This window comes from Lolium perenne, chromosome 6 (genome assembly GCF_019359855.2).
Source record: "Lolium perenne isolate Kyuss_39 chromosome 6, Kyuss_2.0, whole genome shotgun sequence".
Taxonomy (NCBI): Eukaryota; Viridiplantae; Streptophyta; class Magnoliopsida; order Poales; family Poaceae; genus Lolium; species Lolium perenne.
In genome coordinates, this window is record NC_067249.2 from 99,737,089 (window position 1) to 99,757,394 (window position 20,306).

Here is a 20,306-nt window from a genome sequence, read left to right on the forward strand (position 1 = left end):
TCTTCCTTCTCCAATTATTTTGGTTTCTACTAAAATTCTCTTTATCTCCCTCTTATTCTTTTCTTCTTTTATTTCCTCAAGCCTACCATGTTGGTATACAATGCTTGAGTTCTTCCCTGAATTCAAAATGCAGTTCAACTTCAAATTTGTCTCATCTCAATTTCAGAAAAGTTTGGAAAAGAAAGAGAAGAAATAAAAAAAACAGAAAAGAAGTAAAATAAAAACCTAGTAACCTTCACCGTGTCCCAACCCAGCAAGCCCAGCTAACCTCCCTCTCTCTTTTCCACCGATGCAACCCACCGAAGCCCACAATGGCCTAGCCCAGACCATCTTACCGAAGAGGTAAGCCTCCTCTCCCTCGATCACCTTTCCACGTCGACGGAACTCGCTAAATCGGGCAATGGCAAGCCCTGCTTCTCCACGTCGCCCCTTCTCACCATCGCTCGGCCCTCCTCCTCTTCTTATAAGCACCGCAGTGACTCTCTGCTCAAACCCTAGCTCGCTTCATCCCCATCGAGCGCCGCCACTCGCTCTGTCCTCCCGAAAACCCTCCTGCAAGAAAACCGTCGCCGACGCCATGGCCTCCACCGACGATACCTGAGCGTGGGAACGAGATCACGGTGGCGCCCTCTTCCTCCACGTCTACTTCATGGAACCAGAACGCCAAGATCTGCGCTAGCACGCCAAGTTCTGCAACGTCCACGCTCGGCCACCTCCTTCTTCTTCGTCGCCGGCCGCTTCCACCTCGTCGTCAACCACCCCAGGGTGAGCGACCACCTTCCCCTATACCCCTGCATGCCCCTACGATGTTGGATCGCTACAGAAACGAGAGATCCGGGGCAGAGAACGAAATCGAAAACGAAAAACGAAATAAACGTGTCCTTTTTTGATCTGTTCACGGTGGCTACTTCCGAGGTTCCTCGCCGGCGCCACCGTCCACCCCAGCACGAGCACCTTATACCGTTGTGAAGCTGCTAGTATGGGCTGCAATTTTACTTTTGGAAGCGATCCGTTTCCTTGCCTGTAGACGACACCATCTTCAACTCAAAATGTGCCCGTGACTTTTCTGTTTAAGCCGCGGTTCCTCGCCGTCGACACGGGCTCCTTTTCCGACGATCATCGCTGACTCCACAGTGCACCAAATCCAGCTTTTCCACTTCTTCTACAATCTCGGCAAAATCTACTTACTTAACTCGTCGAGTATTCTCAGTTTGGCTTCACAGGTTCCTCGTTCTCGCGGCTTTAAAACGCGTGCACAAAGTTACCTGCAGGTGTCAATCTTCAGTTCCAACTGTCAGCTCTTCAGTGTTAAGTGTTCAAAGTTTCAGTTACAGCAACTACACACCATACATGGCAAACTACCTAGCATCTGTCAAAACTCGAACCACAGCCCAGTGGCGCAGCGCCACGACCCCGCAGTCTGGGTCCAAATCCTGGCCGGCGCAGGACTTAAATCCCCTTTTTGCAAACTGCTGTTCATCAATATTTTTGCCCCTGCCTATTTTCAAACGTTTTAAAATTGCATCTTCCAAAATCCAAATCACACAAACTTTATATGTTGGAGTATCAGAAGAAAAACATGATCTATCCATCTATTAAGTTTGTTTGAACTTTTGAACAATATAAAATCTGACCACTTTTTAAATTGGGACTAATTTGCTATAACTTGCCTAATTCATAACTTCTAACCTAGAATTCCAAATTCAACAGATGATACATCCATTTTCATCAGAAAAGTGAGAGGATTTCAAATCTTGCATTCTCATGCATCATTGGCATCATCTCTGAATTATCCAATTATGTAATAACCCAGAACATAGGAACAACGAAGGGTAGATTTAGAAATGGGATGTGCATTTCATCGCAAAACGGGGGAAATTTTCGCGCCTTATTGCAACTAAACCTAAGAGGGATCGAGGTTCTCTCTCATTTTGCACTTAGGGTTAGGCAATGTGAGTTAGGGAAATTTCGACATGATCTCTTTTGTAACTTGTTACTTTGGGGAATGTTTGCATTTGATAAGTGTTAAACAATTAACTATAAACATCACACCATATAAACATTGAATTTAGAATTCAAACACAAGATATAAAATTCAAATCACTTTGAATTTCAAAGTGAATATCAAATAATATTTCATCAAGAATATAAACATTATATAATACAAAGCTCATAAACCAAAACTTGAGCTTTATTGATCATCAACACAGAATACATAGTCTTTACAATATTTTTGATACAAGAATTGATGTATAATAATAAACAGAAATGAAAAAGGAAAATTACAAGATTTTCCTAAACTAAAACCTAGACTAAATGCTTGAAGGACATCTTCTGGTCATACTCAACTTCAAAACCTGCAAAACAAATCACAAGTGCTAGAAAGGATATTAAGTGTTAGAAATTCAGTTTGGACAGAGTGAAAAACATCACAGAAATTCAGTTTGGACAGTGAACACTGTCACTGCACACTTGTGCTTGTCCAAAACCTGGACAGCACAGGATAGGATCGAGCGAGACCAAACCTGAGCAGCCACAGAGGGCTCAAGTTTCACCATAGCAAGGCTGTTGCTAGGCAAGCAACAGCAAGGCAAGGCAAAGGATGAGTCATAAAGTAAATGAGCCTGTGTGTCATGGCCAGGGATGAAGTAGAGGCCATATAAATAGCACACAAACCCTAGAACCATGTCAGTCGACCACATTTGCAAATCATCAGGTAAGGGTGAAGCAAGAACAAGCACAGTTCATCCAGTTCATAACCAAGAACAGAAACCAACACAACCAACTTAGTCACTGTGAATCATGGTGACACGAGAAGATCAACCAGAGATTGGAGGTGAAGGGCTGAGTACGAAACCCCAAGTTTGCATCAACCAAATATTTCACACTAGGAGGCTGGAACAAGGTATACCAAATACTGGACAGATCCAATGGATTTGATCCATCACATATGCATGAAATAAGCATGGGATGAGCAGATGCTCATATGGGTAGATCATCACTTGGTTTTCACCAAGGATTATCGCCAGTCAAAAGCTACTAAAAATAGAAAGCATCTAGGTACAGGATCTTGTACACGAAACTAGCACACATGCACGGATGCACACCATAGCCAGATCACATGCACAGATAGCACCGGTAGATGAATTGCAAGGATTAGCAGCTAAGACTACACAGTAAATCCTGAGCTATGAACCATCAGTAAACCCTAGATTTTCATCAGGCAAGCATATTAGCATTCATCTCAAGGATGATTCCCAAATATGCAAGCAAAGGTTGAGTAGCCACAAGATCCAACTATTTTTGTGAGCAACCAATCAGGAGCAAGGCCACTGAGGTCACATCACACTTAGCATCAACTAAAATGAAGCCAAACATAGCACATCATTATCCAGGAATGGATTCAGATTCAATTGCTTGCCAGATAATCATGAACAGCTAAGTCATTTGCAAGCAAATCATTTAAATCATTCTTGCATAAGCGAGTTCATCATAATTTAATTAATACAAGCATGAATTTATCACAGATCCATGCTTAGCATCGATAGTAGCACACTATTAAGCAACACAATTTACTCATCGCACCATAACCATGGAGCAAGTCCGTAGCTTAAGTAAGCAAAGATAGTGATGCTTGAGCATCGATATCACAAAGGAAATTGAATCACTTAGCCACGGTATTAATCAAGAAGCCATTATCGACATTGAATTGATCAAATGGATCAATTGCGGCAAGCCAAGCTACACATGGAAGTTAGCCAACAAGCAAGGAATGATCCAATGGATCATTGGCTTGCATAGATAGCACTGAAGCAGATCACAGGCACCACTGGCACACACACAAGTGTCACTGATGCATCACAAATACACCTAGACAAGCAAGCATGATATACCAGTAAGCACAAGCAAGTCATAACCAAGCATAGCATGGCATAGTTAGCTTTTGAGCAAGCACAGTAGAGCATGGCAAGTACAGAGCATGCTAGGAGCAAAGAGAAGCAAGCACAAAGCATGAATAGCAAGCAAAGCAAGCATGTGCCAGTACCAAGTAAATGGTAATTGGGTCATGAGCTTGCGAAATGTAAGCACGGGAAAATTGCGCGGCAATAGCATGGCTACGGTGATCACGGGATCACCGAGAGAGCAACAGCATGAGGAGGAAGAAGAACGTTGGCAAGGGAGGCGCACGGAAGAGAAGGAGGAGATGCAACACTTACTTGCGCACCGGAGGCGAAGCTAGGGCATGGCGAGGCGGTGCTCGCGCGGCCCTGCAAATTGCGAGTCCGGGGTAGGCGCCGACGTTACGCCGGCGAACCCAAACACGAACCCAAAGCACCACCATAGCGAAGCACTGAGGCGACGGGACGAAATGCTGCGAGCAGCACCCGCGCCGAGTCAACCCAGAGCACACCCATCGTCGGCGAGGACGAGCGCTCGCCGGAGTTCGTCGAGGCGAATCTCCGCGAGATCCGTAACGGAGGCGATTCGCCAGAGAGGAAGAGAAGGGGAAAACTACGCGGACAGATCGATAGATCTGCACGCGGCGGTTCTAGTTCGGTAGGTGGCTACGGCGGAGGAGCACGGCGATGGCCGGAGCGAGGCGGCGACCATGGCGGCGACGCCATCGCCAGAGCGTCACGAGAGGTTAGGGTTAGAGGTGGACGAGAGAGAGAGAGGGCCGAGTGAGTGAGAGCGGTGGGCCGTTCAGCGCCACCGAGCCGCTATGGGGCAAGCCTTAGTGGGCTGTCCCATGGGCTTAGGTCATTGGGCTGGGCCCAATAAGGTCCAGGGGGTATTTTAGTCTTTTAACATTTAATAAAAAGCCAGAACTTTACCAAATTTTAATAAATCAAATACAACTCTAAAAATCCATTAAAAATTGGATTAATGAATGAAAAATAAATCTTAACAAGAATAAAATATGAATGGAATTTATGAAACAAATTCAAAGTTATGAATTTTAAGAATTTAAATAATAACTTGGAATTTAAAATTATTATTTCCTTGTAATTAAAATTCAAGGAAAAATCTCAAATAAGTTCAAATACTTATTTTCAAACATTTCAAAATGAAATTCTAATATTCCAAGTCATTTCTATTGAAAAGGGTATTTTTCCAAGAAAAATATATATTCCTTTTTATTCCAAAAACTATAGAGGTAACTCAATAATTTCAAATTATTTTTGGAATGATTAAGGAAATCATCAAGTAAAATAGTTTTACTTTGAATTGTGTACTTTGTGTGGATTACAATGATTTATACTTTTAAATCAATTGTAAATTACTGTCGAAGACATAAATCTTAAACGCAACCCTAAATTGATATAACTCAGCGGGGTAAAGGGATCCAACATAAAATAATACATCCATGATTGCATTATTTGGATTTTATAACATTGTCCTTACCGGACAATGATGCTTCTTCTGAGAACCCGAGGTCCAGGTTCCATCAATCGCATTGAACCGCACTATCTCGCAGTCCACGTGCAAGTTCACCCTTGCTCATGTCAACTTGAGTATTTTCTACTACTTTAATGCAAAGCTATATACTTATCATTCTGCATCGCAAATGAAATGTTACTTTCCAACTATGAATATGACTATGTGGTGGCAATGGAACCATGGTATGTGTTGATATGGTGGAGGTTCCATTGCAATGGGTTATATCACCCTAGGATTAATTACCAATGCTTGTCCGGTGATTCTAGCGCCGTACAAATCGCGTTGACCATGAGATCTATAATGGCTCTGGGAAGCCAGCCGTATCTTTTCCCTTACGCACGCCAACGGATTGGTAGAGCCGGTGGGGTGTTGGAGGCACTTCCGCATAATAGGTTGGGATATCCTTTTAAATCCCCATCCATTAGTGATGATAAGCTCTACCATCTATGAAGGATTGTCAGGAGTACACCGTGAGTAAAGCCGTATTATCGGGGAAGTCTGCGGGGTGTACGGTTGGACAAAAGGGTGGGTTTGCGGTCGCGGAGAAGGCGGTGTGGGCTTGGATCTTTATACCTGGCCTCACACCAAAGGAAGTGTGAACGGGGGCAAGTCCACTGCGGATGGCAAAAAGGGTGAGATCTCTTGTGGGAAAAGTAACGCACCTCTGCAGAGTGTATCAAATTGTGGCTTGTCACTCCTTGTTCCGGAAGGGAAGCTGAACGCGGCAGAAAGGAACTCCACGAAGTTCTAGTCAACATGTGAAGACCGACGGGCATAGTTTTCATAATAAAAGCAACCTTTTGAAGAAATGATTGCAAAACATGCATTGACTGCGATTTCTGATCAATGGTCGTAGCTAGTGCATCAAACACCTTTTTATTCTTTTAGAACTTGCCGAGTACCCTGTACTCACTTTCTTTCGACACCCTTGCTAGATCGTGATCCGGAGGTGGAGGCCATCAACGATGGAGCACCGGAAGGAAGTTACGAGCTGGTCTACGAAGAACCCGATCTTACGGCGGAGTGGAAGGCGTAGACTATGGGATAGTCTACGGACCAGATGACACGGAGGTGGAGGAGTAGTGACATACCCTAGCATCATAGAGCCGAGCAACGTAGAACTTACCTAAATAAGTTGTTGAGCTCTCTTTATATTTGTTATGAGTTGTAATCGTACTTAAGTAGTATCTTAGCGAGATCTCATAGGACTGTGAGAATACCAACTTGTTAAGACAATGTCTGTAATAAAGTATGGAGTGTTATGACTGCAATGTTTCGTTGTACCACTACGAGGGATATGGCAAATTGTGAAGAAGTCCCTTCGCAAAGATCATATCAACGACTTGTATACTACAACATGCGGTGGTATCTTTGGGTCACCGCAGCTGGTATCAGAGCAAATGTTGCGACCTTAGGTTGGAAAAACCTAGTATAGGGAAGAAACCTGTAGGAGTCTAGTAGAAATAGTAAAGGATTCTCTAGAAATATGGTGATTATGATGGACCAATAACAGCTCTCCTGTGTGGGATGCTGAAGGAACTTCATTGTGATCCACGGATACCTGTTATCAAGTATACCTACTATGATGGGGAAATCCTAGCCAAGTGCAGAGTATCGGTCCAACTACCGGAAAAGCTCGATGAGTCGTATAATGCCATACGGAGAAGCCAAAACTATCACCACAGCCTACCACATGGGCCTATTCAAGGCAATCCTTGAGATAAGGCAGCATAAGTCAGTAGAACTGCTATGTTCAGTGTTTTCTCATATACCTCATGCCGAGGAAGATGAGGATCCCACTCTAAATCATTTGGTGTTAGCACACATAAGTCCACGAAGGCTGCAGACAAAGACATGGATAGCTGTAAGTCTTTATTGACCACGATGTACCTTTTACACATGAAGATGAGAGGTGAGATTGACCACATGCTAGCTGAGTTCACGGACCCTGATAAAGTCCAAACTCGGATGCGTGATTTGAGGGCACAACCACAACATACTACACCTTTCTTTAGCCTAGACAGCTATGTAGATTTGAGTGACCAGTTATCCCATAAAGATCCACTCACACCCAACTTTGTTCCACATTATCCACATGTGTCAGCATCATATGAGTCTGGATATGGGGGAGATGATTCCAGGAACCTAAACTGCTCGGAGTCACCAATTGAGAATTCGACTGGTTGGCGTTTTGGGGAACCATTTGGAGATGAAGGAGAACCCATCACTTGTGAGTCAGAGGATGAAGGAGGCGCGGTTAACCAGAATATTAACCAAAGCTTTGGGCAGGAAGAGAAAGACACCAACTCCATTCTTTAGATTTGGAGATGGGGTTACCCAAAACATCCCAGTACGTCGTAGGTGAGAGTTCGGGAACTAAGAAAAAGAAGAAGAAGAAGATGAGGGGTCAAGTGAATAGGAATCCTCCATGGATGACAGGAGAAGATGAGCTGTATCCCACTGGGGATATATATGAGTCTTTGTCTAGTTACTTTGGCATGACAGATCTCTGTCTCGGCACTTCGTCCGATTCAGACTACATACCTACGGGAAGAACCTTCATTCCGGACGGTGTTCGGAGGACAAACCGCTGTACCGGATGGACCCCTGTGGATGTACGCGGAGGCGAGCTATGATGACGAGGAGTAGAGCTCCGAGGAAGAATAAAGTAATCTAGGTGGTATTGTAATAGAGCGTATTTTAAATTCCCGTTGGCTTGGGCTTTGAGCCAAATAAGTGGTTTATATGTACCACATGTAATATAAGTTTGTGAGTGTGTTATGTATTATACAAAGTATATGCATAATAAATGTTTGTTTTGTATTTGCTTCTTGATTTCATTGTGTGACTAGTTCTGGGCATTGAGTTGAGCTCGAAAGCATTTGCATGGTGTAATTATGAGTAATCGCTCTTTGTTACAGGACTAGGGGAAAATGGCGTTAGTAGAAACCGAAGAGGCTCGCAGAGAGCGGGAAGCAAGAGAAAAAGAGGAGGCAGATGCAGCAGCTAGAGCAGAGAATGCACCACCACCACCACACCCAATGATGCACCCAGACTTCCAACAGTATATGAGGACAATGGAGGAAGATAGGAGGCGTTACCAGAAAGCGTGAGCAAGAACATGCAAGATTTCTTTACCCACGTCATCAATGATAGGGGTAATGAAGGCAAGGGAGTAACTCTATCGGACTTCCAAAATGCAAGACCACTACCATTTACATCAGCTCCAACCAATGGACGCCGAAGATTGGCTTATGGATACGGAAAGGAAGTCGAAGACCGTTGGTTGCAACGATGAGGAGAAGATCGGATATACCACTTATCTCGTTGTCGGGACCAGCAGCCACGTCATGGTGGGAGAACCTTGTAGCAAAGACACCCTCCCGATAAGGTGTTCACCTGGGAGGAGTTCAAGAAGAAGTTTCGGGAAGCTCATGTTCGGACAGCGTGGTGGAGCTGAAGAAGAGGGAGTTTGACGAACTACGACAGAATCGCACCCATTATGCAATATGTTCGGGATTTCAACAGGTTATCCAGGTATGCACCGAGGATGTAGATACAGAGGAGAAGAGGAAGAAGCGGTTCATGAAAGGCATGAATCCATACATGAAGATGCAACTAAGGTTGGCACGGACCGCCGAATTCCGTGAACTGATTGACTCGGCAATCACTTTCGAGGATGATTACCGCAAGTCCAAGAGGATAGGAGGAAGAGGGCTCGTATCGAGCCAAGGAAGTACCCAATCGGTAAACCAACACCTGATCGGAGTTTCAAACCCCGATACCGACCTACTACTGGTAATCAATACAACCGGGAGGTCGAGTCGAATCCAATCAACCAAATCATCTCGCAACAATTGTGGCACGAGGGGTCATTTGCGTAAAGATTGTCGAAAACCCGTAATCATCTCGTTATGGTTGTGGGAAGGAAGGACACATTAAGCCGGATTGTCCAAACAAGGCGTCTGGAGCGGACGAGCTGCGGAGGACGAGGTGGAAACAACAACAACAACCGCAACAACAACAACAACAACAACAACAACAACAAAGAACCGCAACTACAACAACAACAACAACAAGAGGGGAAAGCCTTATGGAAAGCTGAATTGCACATCTTTGGAACAAGCGGAAGAGTCGGATCAAACAGTCTTAGGTACGCTAAGCATTCTTACTCATCCTGGCAAAGTATTATTTGATACTGGAGCAACCACATCGTTTCTTGCATTGGAGTTTGTGGAAAAATTCGGGCTTAGATGTTCTAAGTTAGAAACCCCTATAACCTGTTCTATCCGCGGGACGATCTTAGTAACCCACGTGAAAGAAGCACAAGTCCTAACCATATGTGACTGTGTGTATTTCGCGGACCTATTCATCATACCCATGAAGGACATATCAGTCATCCTAGGTATGGATTGGTTGACAGAAAATGGAGCGGTGATTAACTGTGGAGACAAAACAGTATCACTTCGCAACTCCATCGGAGGTCGAATAGTGTTCCAAGGAGATAAGTACGGTGAGTTGGAGATCGGATTGGAACTAAATAGCCCGAAGGAGGTGAGAATTGAAGATATTCTGTAGTGAATGAGTTTAAGGATGTATTTCCTAAAGAACTACCGGGAATGCCACCCGATAGAGAGATAGAATTCACAATCGATCCGATTCCAGCACAGCACCAATAGCACAACCACCATATAAGATGGGGCCAAAGGAATTAGCGGAACTGAAAGCTCAGATTGATGAGTTAGAACAAAAGGGATTCATTCAAGAAAGTGTATCACCATGGGGTACACCAGTTATTTTTGTGGATAAAAGAGATGGAGGAAAGAGAATGTGTGGAGATTACGTAAATTTGAACAATGTAACTATCAAGAACAAGTATCCTTTACCTAGAATTCAAGACCTTTTTGATCAAGTTCAAGGAGCGGGAGTCTTCTCAAAGATAGATTTAAGGTCAGGGATACCATCAAATCAGGATCAAGAAGGAGGATGTACCAAAAACAGTGTCAGATCAAGGTATGGACACCATGAATACTTGGTTGTACCATTTGGACTAACAAATGCACCAGCAATTTTCATGAATTTGATGAACAAGATATTCATGAAGTACTTGGACAAGTTTGTGATAGTGTTCATAGATGATATTCTAATCTATTCCAAAGATAAAGAAGAACATGCCAAGCATTTGAAGATAGTTCTGCAAACTTTGAGGGAACATCGACTATATGCAAAAGTTTAGCAAGTGCAAATTTTGGTTGGATAGTGTTGAGTTTCTTGGACATGTCATAACCAAAGAAGGCATAGCGGTGAATCCAAGCAAGGTTCACCGTATTGGAATGGAAATCACCTAAAAATGCTAAGGAGATACGAGGATTTCTTGGTATGGCAGGCTATTATCGGAGATTCATAGAGGGATTTTCAAGATTGCAGGACCAATGACCAAGTTACTCAAGAAAAATACTCCATTTGTGTGGACTGATGAGTGTGAAGCCAGCTTCCAAACACTCAAAGATAAGTTAACCACAACACCAGTGTTAGCAGTTCCTGAACCTGGAAAGGATTACACGGTGTATTGTGATGCTTCCAAGAATGGACTTGGATGTGTTCTTATGCAAGATCGGAAGGTAATAGCTTATGGATCAAGACAGTTGAAACCCCATGAACACAACTACCCAAAGACATGATCTAGAGTTAGCGGCGAGTTGTGTATGCTCAAGAGTTGGAGACAATTTCTATATGGATCCAAGTGTGAGTTATACACCGATCACAAAAGTTTGAAATATTTCTTCACTCGAAGGAATTAAACATGAGACAAGAAGAGATGGTTAGAGTTGATTAAGGATTACGACCTTAAGATCAACTATACACTGTGCAAGGCTAATGTAGTAGCAGATGCCCTAAGTAGGAAGAGTACGGAGAATCAACCTACGGAATGGGAGATTCCAAAGGAACTTCGGAAAGAGCTAGAGGAGGCTCAGATTTTGTTTATTCAAGGTGATGATAAGGGAAGTATAGCAACCATGAGGATTATGGATGAGATGTATTCAGATTTGAAATATGAGATTATCCGGAAGCAAGCGGATGATTTGTTCATACAAGAGGAAATCAAGAGGATTGGTGAAGGAAGACCATCGGAATTCCATCTAGGGGATTTTGATTCATTATACTTCCAGAAAAGGATCTGTGTACCAGATGATCCAGAAGTGAAGTCAATCATATTAAAGGAAGCACATGAAACCCTTTATTCCATACATCCAGGAAGTACTAAGATGTATATGGATTTGAAGGAGATGTTCTGGTGGAACAACATGAAAAGAGAAATAGCACAATATGTCTCGGAATGTCATACATGTCAACGAGTGAAGGCAGAACATCAGAGTCCTGCGGGATTACTCAAACCACTAGAGATACCGGAGTGGAAATGGGATGAAATCGGAATGGATTTTGTTACTGGTCTACCAATGACTAGTAAGAAGAAGGATATGATATGGGTAATAGTGGACAGGCTTACCAAGAGTGCTCATTTCATAGCCGTAAACACAAAGGATACTGCAGAAAAGCTTGTGGATATATATGTGAAAGAGATTGTGAGTAAGCATGGAGTACCAAAGAAGATAGTTTCAGATAGAGGTTCAATTTTCACATCAGCATTCTGGAAACGACTACAAGAAGCTTTGGGATCCAAATTGGATTTCAGTACAGCATATCATCCACAAACCGGTAGAGCCTGTGCTCTGAACTTTGGAGGCTCATGGGAGGACCATTTACCTCTAGCGGAGTTCTCATATAACAACAGTTATCAGAGTAGCATCCAGATGGCACCGTACGAAGCATTGTACGGAAGAAAGTGTCGATCACCAATTTGTTGGTTTGAAACCGGAGAAAACAAGGAGTTTACACCGGACTACATCAATGAGAGACAAGACGTCATCGAGGTGATCCGGGATAGACTCAAAATAGCTCAGAGTCGTCAGAAGAGTTATGCCGACTTAAAGAGAAGAGATTGGGAACCGAAAGTGGGAGACATGGTTTATTTAAAGGTTAGCCCAATGAAAGGACTTAAGAGGTTCGGAGTGAAAGGAAAGTTAAGTCCTCGATATATTGGACCATTTAAGATACTCAGTCAGAATCAAGGAACAGCTTTTGAGTTGGAGTTACCGCAAGACAACTAAGTCAAGTTCATAATGTGTTTCATGTTTCACAACTCGTAAAGTGTTTGAAGGCAACTTGGATGATCCCATCACATATGAAGAAATAGAATTGCAATCTGACCTAACTTATGTGGAAAGACCGGAAAAGATCTTAGAAGTACAATGGAAGAAGTTAAGAAACAGAGCAATCAAATACTGCAAAGTTCAATGGCAACATCATCCTGAGCGAGAAGCAACTTGGGAGACGGAAGAAGAATTAAGGAAGTCTTACCCGAGATGTTCAGGGTACCAATCTTAACTTCGGGACGAAGTTTCATTAAGGGGAGAGGCTGTAATAACCCAGAACATAGGAACAACGAAGGGTAGATTTAGAAATGGGATGTGCATTTCATTGCAAAACGGGGGAAATTTTCGCGCCTTATTGCAACTAAACCTAAGAGGGATCGAGGTTCTCTCTCATTTTGCACTTAGGGTTAGGCAATGTGAGTTAGGGAAATTTTGACATGATCTCTTTTGTAACTTGTTACTTTGGGGAATGTTTGCATTTGATAAATGTTAAACAATTAACTATAAACATCACACCATATAAACATTGAATTTAGAATTCAAACACAAGATATAAAATTCAAATCACTTTGAATTTCAAAGTGAATATCAAATAATATTTCATCAAGAATATAAACATTATATAATACAAAGCTCATAAACCAAAACTTGAGCTTTATTGATCATCAACACGTAATACATAGTCTTTACAATATTTTTGATACAAGAATTGATGTATAATAATAAACAGAAATGAAAAAGGAAAATTACAAGATTTTCCTAAACTAAAACCTAGACTAAATGCTTGAAGGACATCTTCTGGTCATACTCAACTTCAAAACCTGCAAAACAAATCACAAGTGCTAGAAAGGATATTAAGTGTTAGAAATTCAGTTTGGACAGAGTGAAAAACATCACAGAAATTCAGTTTGGACAGTGAACAACATCACACGCACACTTGTGCTTGTCCAAAACCTGGATAGCACAGATAGGATCGAGCGGACCAACCCTGAGCAGCCACAGAGGGCTCAAGTTTCACCATAGCAAGGCTGTTGCTAGGCAAGCAACAGCAAGGCAAGGCAAAGGATGAGTCATAAAGTAAATGAGCTTGTGTGTCATGGCCAGGGATGAAGTAGAGGCCATATAAATAGCACACAAACCCTAGAACCATGTCAGTCGACCACATTTGCAAATCATCAGGTAAGGGTGAAGCAAGAACAAGCACAGTTCATCCAGTTCATAACCAAGAACAGAAACCAACACAACCAACTTAGTCACCAGGAATCATGGTGACCTGAGAAGATCAACCAGAGATTGGAGGTGAAGGGCTGAGTACAGAAACCCCAAGTTTGCATCAACCAAATATTTCACACTAGGAGCTGGAACAAGGTATACCAAATACCGGACGGATCCAATGGATTTGATCCATCACATATGCATGAAATAAGCATGGGATGAGCAGATGCTCATATGGGTAGATCATCACTTGGTTTTCACCAAGGATTACCGCTACCAAAAGCTACTAAAAATAGAAAGCATCTAGGTACAGATCTTGTACACGTAAACTAGCACACATGCACGAGATGCACACCATAGCCAGATCACATGCACGAGATAGCACCATTAGATGAATTGCAAGGATTAGCAGCTAAGACTACACAGTAAATCCTGAGCTATGAACCATCAGTAAACCCTAGATTTTCATCAGGCAAGCATATTAGCATTCATCTCAAGGATGATTCCCAAATATGCAAGCAAAGGTTGAGTAGCCACAAGATCCAACTATTTTTGTGAGCAACCAATCAGGAGCAAGGCCACTGAGGTCACATCACACTTAGCATCAACTAAAATGAAGCCAAACATAGCACATCATTATCCAGGAATGGATTCAGATTCAATTGCTTGCCAGATAATCATGAACAGACTAAGTCATTTGCAAGCAAATCATTTAAATCATCGCATAAGCAGTTCATCATAATTTAATTAATACAAGCATGAATTTATCACAGATCCATGCTTAGCAATCGTGATAGCACACTATTAAGCAACACAATTTACTCATCGCACCATAACCATCGAGCAAGTCCAGTAGCTTAAGTAAGCAATTAAAGATAGTGATGCTTGAGCATCAGTATCACAAAGGAAATTGAATCACTTAGCCACGGTATTAATCAAGAAGCCATTATCGACATTGAATTGATCAAATGGATCAATTGCGGCAAGCCAAGCTACACGGGGAAGTTAGCCAACAAGCAAGAATGATCCAATGGATCATTGGCTTGCATAGATAGCAATGAAGCAGATCATGCACCACCGGCACACACACAAGTGTCACCGATGCATCACAAATACACCTAGACAAGCAAGCATGATATACCGGTAAGCACAAGCAAGTCATAACCAAGCATAGCATGGCATAGTTAGCTTTTGAGCAAGCACGGTAGAGCATGGCAAGTACAGAGCATGCTAGGAGCACAGAGAAGCAAGCACGGCATGAATAGCAAGCAAAGCGGCATGTGCCGATGCCGGTAAATGGTAATTGGGTCATGAGCTTGCGATGTGAAGCACGGTGAAAATTGCGCGGCAATAGCATGGCTACGGTGATCACGGGATCACTAGAGAGCAACAGAGCATGAGGAGGAAGAAGAACAGTGGCAAGGGAGGCGCACGAGAAGAGAAGGAGGAGATGCAACACTTACTTGCGCACAGGCGAAGCTAGGGCATGGCGAGGCGGTGCTCGCGCGGCCCTGCGGGCTGCGAGTCCAGTGGTAGGCGCCGACGTTACGCCGGCGAACCCAAACACGAACCCAGCACCACCATAGCGAAGCACTCGAGGCGACGGGACGAGCATGCATGAGCGACACCGCGCCGAGTCAACCCAGTGAGCACACCCATCGTCGGCGAGGACGAGCGCTCGCCGGAGTTCGTCGAGGCGAATCTCCGCGAGATCCAGAACGGAGGCGATTCGCCAGGAGAGGAAGAGAAGGGGAAAACTACGCGGACAGATCGATAGATCTGCACGCGGCGGTTCTAGTTCGGTAGGTGGCTACGGCGGAGGAGCACGGCGATGGCCGGAGCGAGGCGGCGACCATGGCGGCGACGCCATCGCCAGAGCGTCGCGAGAGGTTAGGGTTAGAGGTGGACGAGAGAGAGAGAGGGCCGAGTGAGTGAGAGCGGTGGGCCGTTCAGCGCCACCGAGCCGCTATGGGGCAAGCCTTAGTGGGCTGTCCCATGGGCTTAGGTCATTGGGCTGGGCCCAATAAGGTCCAGGGGGTATTTTAGTCTTTTAACATTTAATAAAAAGCCAGAACTTTACCAAATTTTAATAAATCAAATACAACTCTAAAAATCCATTAAAAATTGGATTAATGAATGAAAAATAAATCTTAACAAGAATAAAATATGAATGGAATTTATGAAACAAATTCAAAGTTATGAATTTTAAGAATTTAAATAATAACTTGGAATTTAAAATTATTATTTCCTTGTAATTAAAATTCAAGGAAAAATCTCAAATAAGTTCAAATACTTATTTTCAAACATTTCAAAATGAAATTCTAATATTCCAAGTCATTTTTATTGAAAAGGGTATTTTTCCAAGAATTATACTATATTCCTTTTTATTCCAAAAACTATAGAGGTAACTCAATAATTTCAAATTATTTTTGGAATGATTAAGGAAATCATCAAGTAAAATAGTTTTACTTTGAATTGTGTACTTTGTGTGAATTACAATGATTTATACATTTAAATCAATTGTAAATTACTGTCGAAGACATAAATCTTAAACGCAACCCTAAATTGATATAACTCAGCGGGGTAAAGGGATCCAACATAAAATAATACATCCATGATTGCATTATTTGGATTTTATAACATTGTCCTTACCGGACAATGATGCTTCTTACAGAACCCGAGGTCCAGGTTCCATCAACTGCATTGAACTGCACTATCTCGCAGTCCACAGGCAAGTTCACCCTTGCTCATGTCAACTTGAGTATTTTCTACTACTTTAATGCAAAGCTATATACTTATCATTCATGCATCGCAAATGAAATGTTACTTTCCAACTATGAATATGACTATGTGGCTGGCAATGGAACCATGGTATGTGTTGATATGGTGGAGGTTCCATTGCAATGGGTTATATCACCCTAGGATTAATTACCAATGCCGTCCAGTGATTCTAGCGCCGTACAAATCGCGTTGACCATGAGATCTATAATGGCTCTGGGGAAGCCAGCCGTATCTTTTCCCTTCTGCACGCCAACGGATTGGTAGAGCCGGTGGGGTGTTGGAGGCACTTCCGCAATAGGTTGGGATATCCTTTTAAATCCCCATCCATTAGTGATGATAAGCTCTACCATCTATGAAGGATTGTCCGGAGTACACCGTGAGTAAAGCCGTATTATCGGGGAAGTCTAATGGGGGTGTACGGTTGGACAAAAGGGTGGGTTTGCGATCGCGGAGAAGGCGGTGTGGGCTTGGATCTTTATACCTGGCCTCACACCAAAGGAAGTGTGAACGGGGCAAGTCCCTGCGGATGGCAAAAAGGGTGAGATCTCTTGTGGGAAAAGTAACGCACCTCTGCAGAGTGTATCAAATTGTGGCTGTCACTCCTTGTTCCGGGAAGGGAACTGCGAACGCGGCAGGAAAGGAACTCCACGAAGTTCTAGTCAACATGTGAAGACTGACGGGCATAGTTTTCATAATAAAAGCAACCTTTTGAAGAAATGATTGCAAAACATGCATTGACCTACGATTTCCTGATCAATGGTCGTAGCTAGTGCATCAAACACCTTTTTATTCTTTTAGAACTTGCTGAGTACCCCTGTACTCACTTTCTTTCGACACCCTTGCTAGACTGTGATCCGGAGGTGGAGGCCATCAACGATGGAGCACCAGAAGGAAGTTACGAGCTGGTCTACGAAGAACCTGATCTTACCGGCGGAGTGGAAGGCGTAGACTATGGGATAGTCTACGGACCAGATGACACGGAGGTGGAGGAGTAGTGACATACCCTAGCATCATAGAGCCGAGCAACGTAGAACTTACCTAAATAAGTTGTTGAGCTCTCTTTATATTTGTTATGAGTTGTAATCGTACTTAAGTAGTATCTTAGGGTGTTCTCATAGGACCTGTGAGAATACCAACTTGTTAAGACAATGTCTGTAATAAAGTATGGAGTGTTATGACCTGCAATGTTTCTGTTGTACCACTCTGAGGGATATGGCAAATTGTGAAGAAGTCCCTTCGCAAAGATCATATCAACGACTTGTATACTACAACATGCAGTGGTATGCTGGGTCACCGCAAATTAAAACTTGCAAAACCAATTAAGGTATATGTGAGGGTGTTTATCATTTCATGTGAATTATGAGCACCCCACTTAATTTTTCCTTGCACAAATCATCTTGCCATGCCATCATGCATCATATTGCGCATTGAATTTACTTGTATTGATTTGTTCTATTACTTTTCTTGTATGTGCTATTTGGTTCTTCCCGAGTAGACACCGACGCAGAGCAGTACGAGCAGGAGTACGAGTTCCCCCTGGAGGATCGTGTCGGTGCTTCTACCTCTGATCTGACAGGCGAGCCCACCCCTTCACCTATTTTACTTTTACATGCTCTTTTGATCTATTGCTATCCTTATGTTGCGATTCTGTTGTGTCACGTGTCCTATCCACATGTTACCTATATGTCCGAGATACACCTCCTCGCCCTACCTATTGTTTGTTGTTTGCCAGCTTTGCGAGTCGTAGGCGAGTTTAGGGTTTTTGTTGATATCTCGAAATGTTCAGGATATCTTGTCGAGATGTTGACACATGCACTACCTTTTCAAAATGATGATGATGATAACTTTTGCTACAACTTAAAATTGCTAAGGGATACAATATGCAGAGGCATCTGTGAGCCCCTTTGCGAAAGCATCGGAACTTTGACTTGCTAATGTCCCCTAGGACCCGAGTTCTTGTTATCTGTTTCTAAGACTGAGCGCGCTAACCACTCGTGGGAGGATTTATCGGGACCCCCCATCACCCATTACCATTTCTCAAGTCTGTTGAAAAGGGGGCCACAACCTTGATTTTATTTGCCTATGCCATGTATGCCATGCTTTACTTACTGTTGCCTTCGGGTGTTTACTTCTTGTTGCCTTCGGGTGTTTATATTCTGTATTGTACCTTGCGGGACGTTTAGCGAAGCGTGTGGTTCGCACGCCTAGCCGCCGGCGCAAACCTCTGAGTCCGTCTCGGAGTACGGCCAAACTTCGTTACGGGTAGCTTAGGCGGGTGGCCCCCCTAGGCATTCTTGTTGATTTGGGAACGGTCTTGTTGTGAGACTCCGCACTTGCTATGCGGGTTCGAGCATGCGTGTATGGTAACATTGGTGCACCCCTGCAGGGTATCTTATCGATAAGCCGTGTCCGCGGTTATGGACGACTTGGAGCTGTTTAACTCGATCATAGAACAACTTACACCTAAAGTTGTCGCTAATAACTTGCTAATTACTTGCGTAGTAAGTTAGCCCTATTATAATGGAATGGATATAAAATTGTCAACTGTGTGAGTGCCTTGTTAGTACCTCTTGGCTAAGGGGGGTCGCAATGGCAGGGTTTGTTTGCAGAGTATAGAACTGCTAGATTATGCGCTCTCTCACCTTCTCTATTAGACGGAAGTTGTAGCGTGTCTCTATTGGTTAGTGCTTTGCTGCCGCTAAACTCCACCATATAGCCGGGCGAAGTTTACACCGCCCACCAGCAAGCATAGCTGGTCTTGTCTCGCAAGTACGTGTCATTTGGTACTTACCCTCGTTTTTCTCCCTCTTTTTCCGGAACCCGCTTTTCGACAAACAGGTACGACAGATGATGAGCAGTACGCATGTGGCTACTTTGTTGAGTTCACGGACGATGACTTCGTTGCGTAGCAGGATCGTTCCTAAGGCAGCAGCCTGTGGCATGTTGGTTATGGGAACACCGCTTGATTATCTTCAGGACTCTTAGTCCCATTTGGTTCTTGTCTGTACCCAGACTATTTGGCTATCTTATGTATGATGTAATGTTGGAACATGTGTCCTCTGAGTGTCATTTGGATCTTGCTCATTAGAGCGTTGCTATATATATGAACCTTATTTCCATCTTTTGTGTCATACATAGTCATGTTGGGATATTCAAGCTGTATTCTACCCTCGTATCCTGTGCACAGTGTGTGTATGTGTGAAGTGCACAGGAAGGTGAAGCACTCAGGCTTGGAAAGCCTATCGTGAGCCTTTGAGGTGGGTGTTGTGTGCATGGACGTGTCGAGCTGTTGCTTGGCCTACCCATATGCTTGGGAATGCGAGGCGACCTGTCCCTTGTAGTGATCTCATGCACATAAATCCCTCTTACCTGCGCGCTCTGGGTTTTCCTACTCCTGGGGCTTACAATCATGATCTAGGCTTGTATGTAAACGATGAGTGCGACGGCGTGATGCACAAGCTGGAGCTGGTCGATCTACTCAAACAAGATCTATGCATTACGAACGGTCTTATACAATCCAACTAGTACTACCACCATGAATCTCACAATACAGTAGAGCAGAGGAGTTTCCCCTTACCTCCATCATGGCGGACGATGGACACGGCCGAAAGCCACCGCAGATGTGCGCAGGCTCCGCCGCGGCTGGAAACGACG

General features: G+C 43.5%; 1 long non-coding RNA gene across 2 annotated transcripts; it reads left to right on the forward strand.

Moving 5' to 3' along the window:
* Window positions 1-427: 427 nt before the first annotated feature.
* Window positions 428-19,771, forward strand: LOC139832254 (uncharacterized). Of its 2 annotated transcripts, XR_011747099.1 has the most exons (3): window positions 459-765; window positions 18,148-18,228; window positions 19,491-19,771. It is a non-coding gene; the product is annotated as an uncharacterized lncRNA (long non-coding RNA). The 2 variants fall into 2 exon arrangements; XR_011747098.1 differs by lacking the exon at window positions 19,491-19,771 and having other exon boundaries at window positions 428-765; window positions 18,148-18,317.
* Window positions 19,772-20,306: the final 535 nt, after the last annotated feature.